Genomic DNA, 12,150 nt, shown 5'->3' with positions numbered 1-12,150 from the left:
TAATACTTCACTGTGTGTCTATATACCACATTTTTTCTATCTATTCATCAGGTGATGGACACTTGAGCTGGTTCCATCTTTTGGCAATTGTGAATAATATTGCTATGAACATTGGTGTGTAAATTTATGTTTGGGTCTCTGCTTCCAATTCTTTAGGGTATATACCTAGAAGTGGGATTGCCAAGTGTCCTGGTTTGAACTGATGTATGTCCCCTAGAAAAGCCATGTTTTAATCCTAATTCCATTTTGTAAAGGTAGCTCTTTCTTCTAATCCCTATTCAGTATTGTATGTTTGAAACTGTAATTAGATCATCTCCCTGGCGATGTGATTTCATCAAGAGTGGTTGTTAAACTGGATTAGGTAGAGGCATGTCCCCATCCATTTGGGTGGGTCTTGATTAGTTTCTGAAGTCCTATAAAAGAGGAAACATTTTGGAGAATGAGAGATTCAGAGAGAACAGAGCAGAATGGCGTAGTCATGAGAAGCAGAGTCTACCAGCCAAAGACCTTTGGAAATGAAGAAGGAAAATGCCTCCCGGGGAGCTTCATGAAACAAGAAGCCAGGAGAAGAAGCTAGCAAATGATGCTGTGCTTGCCATGTACCCTTCCAGATGAGAGAGAAACCCTGACCATGTTCACCATGTGCCTTTCCAGATGAGAGAAAAACTGTGACTGTGTTCACTATGTGCCTTCTCACTTGAGAAAGAAACCCTGAACTTCATCAGCTTTCTCGAACCAAGGTATCTTTCCCTGGATGCCTTAAATTGGACATTTCTATAGACTTGCTTTAGTTTGGACATTTTCTTGCCTTAGAACTGCAAACTGCCAACTAACTAAATTCCCCTTTTTAAAAGCCATTCTGTTTCTGGTATATTGCATTCCAGCAGCTAGCAAACTAGAACACCAAGACATAAGGTAATTCTGTATTTAACTTTCTGAGGAACTGCAAAAATCTTCCACAGCAGCTGCAATATTTTGCATTCCAATGAGTGATGAATGAGTATTCTTATTTCTCCACATCCTTTCCAACACTTGCAATTTCTCATTTTTTTTTTAAATATTAGCCTTTCTAGTGGCTGTGGAATAGTATCTCATTATGGTTTTGATTTGCATTTCCCTAATGGCTAATGATGTTGTGCAACTTTTCATATGCTTTCTGGGTCATTTGTATATCTTCTTAGGAGCTTTTGTTTGTACTGAGTGTACAATGGTGAGTGACAAATGAAGAAAACATTGTCTTTGTCTTCATGGAGCTTAAGTCTAATGAGATATTAGGTATATAAACATATATGCAAATACGTACAAATTATGGGCCAACTAGTACAAGAAATTCCTTGGGTAGTGGGGAGGAGCCAACAAATAGAGTATTGTCAGGAAAGCTCTCTGAGGACCTTCAACAATGAGGCTTGAAGGATGGAAGTGAGCCAGACACATAATTTGAAGCATGCTAAAAGAATGTGTTCTGGATAGAGGAATCAACCTATGCAAGAGTTTGAAGACTAGAGGAAGTTTTGTGTGCTTGAGGAGGTGAACGAAGACCGGTGTGTCTCTGGATAGAGGGGCAGGAGATGCTATTGGAGAGGCAAACGGGGGCCAAGTCTTGTACTTTCCCTTTAAGCCAAGGTAGGAATTTTAGATTTACTTTATGTATAGCCAAATATTTTAAGGAGGAGGGCCCTGATTTTGTTTTAAAAGCTAAATCTGGATGCTATTCTATCCAGTTATACTATGGAATCTTGGCACTTCAGTTTTCCCAATGATAAAAGTTAGTGATAGAAAGCAGCCAAGAACTTTCTCTGGATTGGTATAGTCATTAGAATGTAGGGTTAGCTCTTTTAATAAGGACCATATTTAATTAACAGTGGCTTACACAAGATAGAAGTTTATTTGTTTCTGAAGTGGTAGCCGAGAGGGAGGAGGTGAGGCTGTTCAGGCAGCTCTGCTCAGTGAGGCTGTCCAGAATTCTACCCCCTTATGTGGCTGTTTTTTTCAGTAATCCCTGGAATATTGCCTCATTCTCATGGTATAACACATCCAACAACACCCAGTTGACCCAAAGGAAGAGAGGGGTTCCATTCTGGGTAGTAAGTTGTGGCAATTACAGGCTCACTTCATTTGTTCCCTCTCTCTCAAGGCTTACTCTCCTATGTTTCCTGATGTTTATGCATATAATCCATTGTTTCATGTTGTTGTCAAGTCTTTTAGCTGCTTCAGGTAGAGACTGTTTCCGCTAATCCTGGCCCCCAGCTGAAAACAGAACTCCTCTAAAGAAAAAAGTTTCTAATGACAATTGTGTGCATTAATTCAAGTGCAGGGAAAGATGTGCATTGCTTAATCATCCACCTTCCTGATATCCTGCAATCACAATGTATCGATATGACATTTCATGTGATAAGCTCATAAAAGGGGGAAAACATCAGTAATTTATTGAGTATGGATTTTTAGTAAAGGAAAATTAACTCCTCTTAAGACTGAACAAAGGCATTTTCAAGTTATCACAGTTGGTTGTTAACATTAGAAAAAAGCTTTAATAATAAATAGTATCCTAAAATGACTGCAGTTAATTAGTTAGTTTTAATTATAAAGTGTTCAGACTTTCTTAATTTGGAAATTCTTTTATTTTTAAAAATATTTATGCAGTGAATTGACTTTTCTTGGTGTTGTTAAGAGGTCATGTAAAGAAAATTGACATATATGCCTAGAATGACTGTTGGAAAAAAATTGTGGTTAAGGTGGTGAAATGGGCAACCTGCTAAAAGTAGAGAGAAGCAAATTTATTAATGATCAAATAGATAAAATCTATCAGGCATAATGGTAAGTTGCTTCCATTTTCTGTCTTGTTGTTAGCAGAAGAATCATTTTAATCCTTGTATTAGTTAGTTAGGGTTCTTTAGAGAAACAGAATCAACAAGAAATATTTGTAAATATAAAATTTATAAAAGTATCTCACATAACCATGGGAGTGTAGAGTCCAAAATCTGCAGGGAAGGCTGTGAAGCCGATGATTCCGATGGAGGGTCTGGACAAACTCCGCAGGAGAGGCTCGATGGCCGAAGCAGGAAGAGAGCCTGTCTCTTCTGAATCCTCCTTAAAAGGCTTCCAGTGATTAGATTGAGCACCATTCATTGCAGAAGACACTCCCCTTGGCTGATTACAAATGGAATCAGCTGTGGATGCAGCTGACCTGATCATGATCTAATTCTATGAAATGTCCTCATTGCAACAGACAGGCCAGCACTTGCCCAAACAGACAAACAGGCACCACCACCTGGCCAAGTTGATGCAGGAACCTGACCATGACAATCCTGACCTCCCAAATTTTGAAATATTTTTGAATAAGGAAAAATGTAATGTTTAGCGAAAGTGATGTTTTGTTATTATTTACATATTTATTTTGAGTGAACAAAAGTAGTATTGTGTAATCAATGTTTAAAATTTCCCTTTTGTTTGCTTCACACAGCTCTTCTGTTGTAAATGGTTTAAACAATGTGTGATGTTAGAGACAATCTCAGATAATCTAGGACCTATGCTTCAATGCTATTCATCATCAGTATGTCTCTCAGCTCGAAATATTTTGAAGAGTTTTAAATATGTCCAAGTGCACTAAGATTGAGCTTTTAGCTTCTGGTTCTGAATGAGCTTTTAGCTTCTGGTTCTGAATGAGCCAGGTGAGGGCTTCATTTATTATGTAGAGATAAAAAAATGTATCCATAGCTATTTAAGATCACATTTTAAAATAAAGGAACATTTTTCTACTTTTATTTTGTAGAAGTTTGTTACAAGGTGTTCCAAAACTCCTCTTGATAAATTTTATTCACTGGTTACCAAACTGAGCAATCTTAAGGAAATTTCTCATCTGTTCCAATCTGTCATACTTTTCTTACAAAATTTAGTATTGTTTGTTCTTTTTTAGGGAGTGGGTTAGATACAAGAAATGATTTACTTTCCATTTTTAGACTGAAAATAGCAAGGCAGTTCTCATCAGCAACCTGAACCTCGTGTAGAAATAAGTAAGCTTGACTTCTCAGCATGGGGCACTATTGGAAGTGTGTCAGGGCACTATAAATCCTCCGTGGTGCCAGCGAGAGCCCCGGTCGAAGGAGAGGAAGATTGAACGCAGAGCGCATGTTGATCCCTGCTGAGAAGAATGCACTCTAACTGCTTATTTGTGGCCAGGTAAATGGCCATGGGCAGGCCTGTGGCCCCCACAAGCTCACTGTGAGCCAGACCTGAGACCCCCTCATACCCCTTTTCTCTAGGCGGCTCATCATGGGCTCAGGGTCTTGGGGTATCAATGTGAATTCAGGCCTCTGTCCGACAACCCTACCAGGTGTTTGTCTGGCCATTGCCATCCCCCCCTTTAAAGCTTCCCCCACAACAGGTCCCACTTATTCTCTCTTGCCAGCAAGCCACATGGCTCCCTTGGCACTCCAGCCCTCTCTTTCCTTTGCAGAATGTCACATCCCTGACTGTCCTTCTGGGACTTGACTGTGTTATTGGTCTGGTGTCAAAAGAGAAGGTAGAGGTCAATACTGAGGGGGCACGTACATCTCCTGGGGAACCTGCCCCATTGGAAGCCTCTGCGTATCCTCACACTGGGAGGCAGTGGGCCCAGGGACTCAAGGGAATCTGGGAATTCAAAACACTTACCTACATTCACTGGATAGCCCCTTCTAGTTCCACCACCCCTCCCTTCGTTTCTGAGGCCCTGACTGTGAAGAAGGGGGCCTGCCAGGTCAGAGTTCCACCCCCTCTGGTGCCCTGCTACCTTAGGATGCGGCCAGAGCTTGGCGCTTCACCCCTTCTGCTTTTTAGAGATCAGGACTTGATTAAATATTACTGAGGACCTGGGGTTTTTCCTGGTTTACCTGACATACCTTCTTAATACCCCTGTCTGATTATTTTCTCCCCACACACATCCATTCGATTCCCTCGTTCTTCAGTTGCCGCCACCCTTTCTCCTCTCAAGGGCAGAAAGCCCCCTTCATTGGTGTTCCTTCCATTTCAACATCAGGGAAAACCTTAACAACTGTGCCCTTGCAGCTTGCCAGGGGCTCTGCAGATTACACCAATGACCAGAGTGGGTGGCTTCCTTGCTGACCTGCCTGCAAGTGAGCCATCTCCAGAATCCCAGCTTAGAGTTTGCTTTCTAGGTCCACGACTGGAACCAGCTCCCTAGACCTGGCCTCTTGGGCAGAGACTCAGAGAAGAGGGGGGGTGGTGCAGGCTGTTCTAAGGAGTGTTCCCAGAAGCCGTCCCTATAGGGAAGGGGGAAGGCAGGGGAAAAAGCTGCCTCATGGTACAGTTGCAACCAATGCCTCAATGGCCCTATGGGAAGTTCTGGAGCTGGAATGACCCTTGAAAGTTGTCCCAAACTAGGAACAATGTCAGCCATTTGCATACTGGTCCAGGGTCTCACCTTGGTGGGTGGGTGGAGTGGAGGGTACCCTTGGGCAGGGTGTTCCCTGTGACTGGGGATAATTCCCAGGGGGCAATGAAATTGAGGGGGTCAACAGGTGATGTTCTGAGCAGCTGGATAAGCAGTGCTTCACCCTTCAGGAGGGATTTGGCTGCAGTCTACATTACCATAAAGTTTAAAATAATATCTACTGTTTTTAGAAATATGCACATTTAACAGTCTACCCTAACCCATCAGGTCATCATTTTGAATTGGCATTTAATGATTAAGTCTCTCTCTCTCTCTCTCTCTCTCTCTCTCTATTGGCTTTGGTGATTCTAAAGCTTTTTTTCAAAATGATTCCCTCTTTAAAGGCTCCATTAACCAACCCCACCTTGACTGGGTAGAGATGCATCTCCATGGAAACCATCCAGTCAAAGTTTACCACTCACAACTGAGTGAGTCACCTCTCCATGGAAACAATCAAAAAGCTTCCACCTAGTAATGTTGCACGAGGTTTAAAGGATATGGCATTTCTAGGGCACATAATAACTTCAAACCAGCACACCAGCTAACCAACCATTCAGCACCAAATACTTCTGTCAGAAGAAATATAGCGTGGGCCACCGTGGCTCAGCAGGCAGAGTTCTCGCCTGCCATGCCGAAGACCCAGGTTCGATTTCTGTATCTTTTCCTTTGAAGTCTATGATTTTAGAATTCTTCGAAAATAATATTCTGTCCCAGTAAACTCTAGCTTTTGCAATACAAAAGCATTTTTTACTTTTATACTTTGCTACAGACTTGTAGTGTGGAACATCTGTTACTATAGCCTTAAAAAATACAAAAAGCCCACTTTGAACCTTGTTCGTCTGGCAGTACCTGCCTCTCTCTGAAGCAATGTGTGTCACTGGTTCAAACAGTAAGGGGTCTCAGGCAGTGAGAAATAGTGCAGTAAAAGAATCTTTGATTTTAAAAGCCAAATATCCTGCTCTTGAAGACCAGTGAAGAGGCTGCATTCATTATACTACCAAGATGAGGAATGTTTAAGTCACTTAGATGTGAAGCAGATTTGAATCACGTATCAGTTTATAAAAGTTATTCTGGATGAGAGTATAGTGTAATCCACATAAAAATTAAACAGATAAACCATCAAGTTATAGTATTTTAGTGATTATGGCAAAAACTAAGAAGTAAATTTAGCAAGGTAGCAGGATAACCAGATCAGTAAATAAAAACCAATTGTATTTAAATGAAAATATTGAAAAATTCCATTTACAATAACATTAAAATAAAATAATGTGGAAATAAATTTAATAATAATTCATTATGCACTACCCACATAATGAAAACTGCAAAGCAATGCAAAGGGGTCTTAAAAGTACCTACATTAATGGAGAGATATACCATGTTCATGGACTTGAAGACTCAATTCCGCTAGGATGCAATTCTCCCCAAACTGAGTTATAGATTCAGTGCAATACCATGCAGAACCTTAAAATTCTTTCTTTGAGAAATTGACAAGGTGATTGTGTAAGTTATTTAGAAAAAGAAAGTTTTCGAATATCCAAATAATCTTGCGGGTGGGAGAGGGAGAGTGGGAAACACATGGCTAGAGGACATGTATTACCTGACTATAGGACTTACTAGGGAATCAGATGATCAAAACACCATGATATTAGCATAGACACAGAACTCTAAGTCAATGGAACAAACTAGAAACCCAAAACAGACCAACAACTAACTTTGCAAAGGTGCATAGCTAACTAAATGGGGGGAAAGCTAGTCTTTTCCACAGATAGTGCTGAGCAGCTGGGTAGCTGCATGGGAATGCAGTAGTCTTCAGTCTTGGTTTCCCACCATAAATAAAAATTAAGTTGAAATGGATCAGTGGCCTAAATGAAAGTGCCAAAATCTCTTCCATTTCTGGAAGAAAACAGAATATTTTGGTGCTTTGGTTATGCAAGGATTTCTTTAACAGAACAAGGAAGCACGACTCATACAAGAAAAAAATTGTAAAGTGTTTTTCACCAAAATAAACCTTATATAAAAGCAAAATTAGAAGCTCTTCACAGACACAGTTGAGAAAAAAAAGTGAAAACTATGTAATGAGACAATGCATTTGCAAACTATATCTGAAAAGGAGCTTATTCCAGAATATTTATTTTAAAATTCTCTTGCAACTCAGTAATAAGAAGACAACTCAAGAAAAAATGGTTTAAATGTTTGAATAGACACTTCACAAAAGAAGACATACAAATCACTGATAAGCATTTGAAAAGACACTCAGCATCATTTGAAAGGAGGAAACGCAAATTAAAACCTCGGTGGATATCACCACATCCACTAGAATGGCTAAATATAAGTATAAAGGCTGAAAATACAAAGTGTTTGCAAGGATGTGAAAGAACCAGAGCTCTCATACATCACTAGTAAGAAAGCAAAATGCTACATCCACTTTGGAATATACTATGACAGTATCTTTTCAAAGTAAATATAAAATTACCATTTGATCTAGTTGTCCCACTCCTAGGTATGTACACAAGATAAATGAAAACATACACTGGAAGATGGCGGCTTAGTAAGACGCGCGGATCTTAGTTTCTTCTCCAGGACACCTACTAGGGGAGTAGAAACGATACAGAAAGTGCCCAAAGCCACAACAGAGATAAAAAAGACAGCGTACCCCATCCTGGAACGGCTGGCTGGCTGAGAGAAGCAGCTCGGGTGAGATCGCCGAGGCGCGCGGGCCTTACCGGGCGGGGCGGGAAGCAGCCGGAGTTACTCCCATCCCCCTTCCCGGGCCGGCTGGGAGAATTGGAGAGGCGGTCCCCTGAAACCAAGGCGACTGGCGCCCACACCACGCGCAGCCCCCGGACCAACTGAGAGAATTGGATCGGAAACCCCCAGGCCGCAGAGAACGGTGACGGGTGGGGGAGGCCCCTTCCAAACCCGTGACTCCCGGGGAACGTGCACTCTCTCGGGCGGGCCGCTGCCGCTGGCGCCCTCCCGCCACGCTTGTTGCCCAGGGCCGACTAGGAAATTCGGACGGGCTCTTTCCCTGGCTGCGGCGACCAGCAACCCTCCCTGCATTCGGACCGAGGGCCAGCTTAAGCCGCTTCGGCTAGCGAACCCCCAGGATGGCGAGAGTTTTCCAAAGTTTAAGGTCCCACAGCACCTTTTACTGGTGGGACCCGCAGACAAACGTGTGCCACGAGCGCCACCTACTGGGCAGGATAAGAAAAACAGAACCCAGAGATTTCACAGAAAAATATTACAACCTTGCTGGGTCCAACACCAAGAGAAATCTGAATAAATGCCCAGACGCCAGCAGCAGAAGACAACTGTCCACGCTCAAAAGATTGAGAATATGGCTCAGTCAAAGGAACAAACCAATAGCTCAAATGAGACACAAGAGCTGAGACAACTAATGCTGAATATACGAACAGAAATGGAAAACCTCTTCAAAAATGAAATCGATAAATTGAGGGAGGACATGAAGAGGACATGGGCTGAACATAAAGAAGAAATAGAAAAACTGAAAAAACAAATCGCAGAACTTATGGAAGTGAAGGATAAAGTAGCAAACATAGAAAAAATAATGGATAGCTACAATGATAGATTTAAAGAGACAGAAGATAGAATTAGTGATTTGGAGGATGGAACATCTGAATTCCAAAAAGAAACAGAAACTATCGGGAAAAGAATGGAAAAATTTGAACAGGGTATCAGGGAACTCAAGGACAATATGAACCGCACAAATATACGTGTTGTGGGTGTCCCAGAAGGAGAAGAGAAGGGAAAAGGAGGAGAAAAACTAATGGAAGAAATTTTCACTGAAAATTTCCCAACTCTTATGAAAGACCTAAAATTACAGATCCAAGAAGCGCAGCGCACCCCAAAGAGATTAGACCCAAATAGGCGTTCCCCAAGACACTTACTAGTTAGAATGTCAGAGGTCAAAGAGAAAGAGAAGATCTTGAAAGCAGCAAGAGAAAAACAATCCATTACATACAAGGGAAACCCAATAAGACTTTGTGTAGATTTCTCAGCAGAAACCATGGAAGCTAGAAGACAGTGGGATGATATATTTAAAATACTAAAGGAGAAAAACTGCCAACCAAGACTCCTATATCCAGCAAAATTATCCTTCAAAAATGAGGGAGAAATTAAAACATTCTCAGACAAAAAGTCACTGAAAGAATTTGTGACCAAGAGACCAGCTCTGCAAGAAATACTAAAGGGAGCACTAGAGTCAGATACAAAAAGACAGAAGAGAGAGATATGGAGTGTAGAAAGAAGGAAAATCAGATATGATATATATAATACAAAAGGCAAAATGTTAGAGGAAAATATTATCCAAACAATAATAACACTAAATGTCAATGGACTGAATTCCCCAATCAAAAGACATAGATTGGCAGAATGGATTAAAAAACAGGATCCTTCTATATGCTGTCTACAGGAAACACATCTTAGACCCAAAGATAAACATAGGTTGAAAGTGAAAGGTTGGGAAAAGATATTTCATGCAAATAACAACCAGAAAAGAGCAGGAGTGGCTATACTAATATCCAACAAATTAGACTTCAAATGTAAAACAGTTAAAAGAGACAAAGAAGGACACTATATACTAATAAAAGGAACAATTAAACAAGAAGACATAACAATCATAAATATTTACGCACCGAATCAGAATGCCCCAAAATACGTGAGGAATATACTGCAAACACTGAAAAGGGAAATAGACTCATATACCATAATAGTTGGAGACTTCAACTCACCACTCTCATCAAGGGACAGAACATCTAGACAGACGATCAACAAAGAAATAGAGAATCTGAATATTACTATAAATGAGCTAGACTTAACAGACATTTATAGGACATTACATCCCACAACAGCAGGATACACCTTTTTTTCAAGTGCTCATGGATCATTCTCAAAGATAGACCATATGCTGGGTCACAAAGCAAGTCTTAACAAATTTAAAAAGATTGAAATCTTACACAACACTTTCTCGGACCATAAAGGAATGATGTTGGAAATCAATAATAGGCAGAGTGCCAGAAAATTCACAAATACGTGGAGGCTCAACAACACACTCCTAAACAATGACTGGGTCAAAGAAGAAATTGCAAGAGAAATTAGCAAATACCTCGAGGCGAATGAAAATGAAAACACAACATATCAAAACTTATGGGACGCAGCAAAGGCAGTGCTAAGAGGGAAATTTATTGCTCTAAATGCCTATATCAGAAAAGAAGAAAAGGCAAAAATTCAGGAATTAACTATCCATTTGGAAGAACTGGAGAAAGAACAGCAAGCTAACCCCAAAGCAAGCAAAAGGAAAGAAATAACAAAGATTAGAGCACAAATAAATGAAATTGAAAACATGAAAACAATAGAGAAAATCAATAAGGCCAGAAGTTGGTTCTATGAGAAAATCAATAAGATTGATGGGCCCTTAGCAAATTGACAAAAAGAAGAAGAGAGAGGATGCAAATAAATAAGATCAGAAATGGAAGAGGAGACATAACTACTGACCTCACAGAAATAAAGGAGGTAATAACAGGATACTATGAACAACTTTACGCTAATAAATACAACAATTTAGGGGAAATGGACGGGTTCCTGGAAAGACATGAACAACCAACTTTGACTCAAGAAGACATAGATGACCTCAACAAACCAATTACAAGTAAAGAAATTGAATTAGTCATTCAAAAGCTTCCTAAAAAGAAAAGTCCAGGACCAGATGGCTTCACATGTGAATTCTACCAAACATTCCAGAAAGAATTAGTACCAATTCTCTTCAAACTCTTCAAAAAAATCGAAGTGGAGGGAAAACTACCTAATTCATTCTATGAAGCCAACATCACCCTCATACCAAAACCAGGCAAAGATATTACAAAAAAAGAAAACTACAGACCAATCTCTCTAATGAATACAGATGCAAAAATCCTCAATAAAATTCTAGCAAATCGTATCCAACAACACATTAAAAGAATTATACATCATGACCAAGTAGGATTCATCCCAGGTATGCAAGGATGGTTCAACATAAGAAAATCAATTAATGTAATACACCATATCAACAAATCAAAGCAGAAAAATCACATGATCATCTCAATTGATGCAGAGAAGGCATTTGACAAGATTCAACATCCTTTCCTGTTGAAAACACTTCAAAAGATAGGAATACAAGGGAACTTCCTTAAAATGATAGAGGGAATATATGAAAAACCCACAGCTAATATCATCCTCAATGGGGAAAAATTGAAAACTTTCCCCCTAAGATCAGGAACAAGACAAGGATGTCCACTATCACCACTATTATTCAACATTGTGTTGGAGGTTCTAGCCAGAGCAATTAGACAAGAAAAAGAAATACAAGGCATCAAAATTGGAAAGGAAGAAGTAAAACTATCACTGTTTGCAGACGATATGATACTATATGTCGAAAACCCGGAAAAATCCACAACAAAACTACTAGAGCTAATAAATGAGTACAGCAAAGTAGCAGGTTACAAGATCAACATTCAAAAATCTGTAGCATTTCTATACATTAGTAATGAACAAGCTGAGGGGGAAATCAAGAAACAAATCCCATTTACAATTGCAACTAAAAGAATAAAATACCTAGGAATAAATTTAACTAAAGAGACAAAAAACCTATATAAAGAAAACTACAAAAAACTGCTAAAAGAAATCACAGAAGACCTAAATAGATGGAAGGGCATACCGTGTTCATG

This window comes from Tamandua tetradactyla, chromosome 18 (genome assembly GCF_023851605.1).
Source record: "Tamandua tetradactyla isolate mTamTet1 chromosome 18, mTamTet1.pri, whole genome shotgun sequence".
NCBI lineage: Eukaryota > Metazoa > Chordata > Mammalia > Pilosa > Myrmecophagidae > Tamandua > Tamandua tetradactyla.
The sequence above is the reverse complement of the archived record's forward strand: the minus strand, read 5'-3'. Positions refer to the sequence as shown.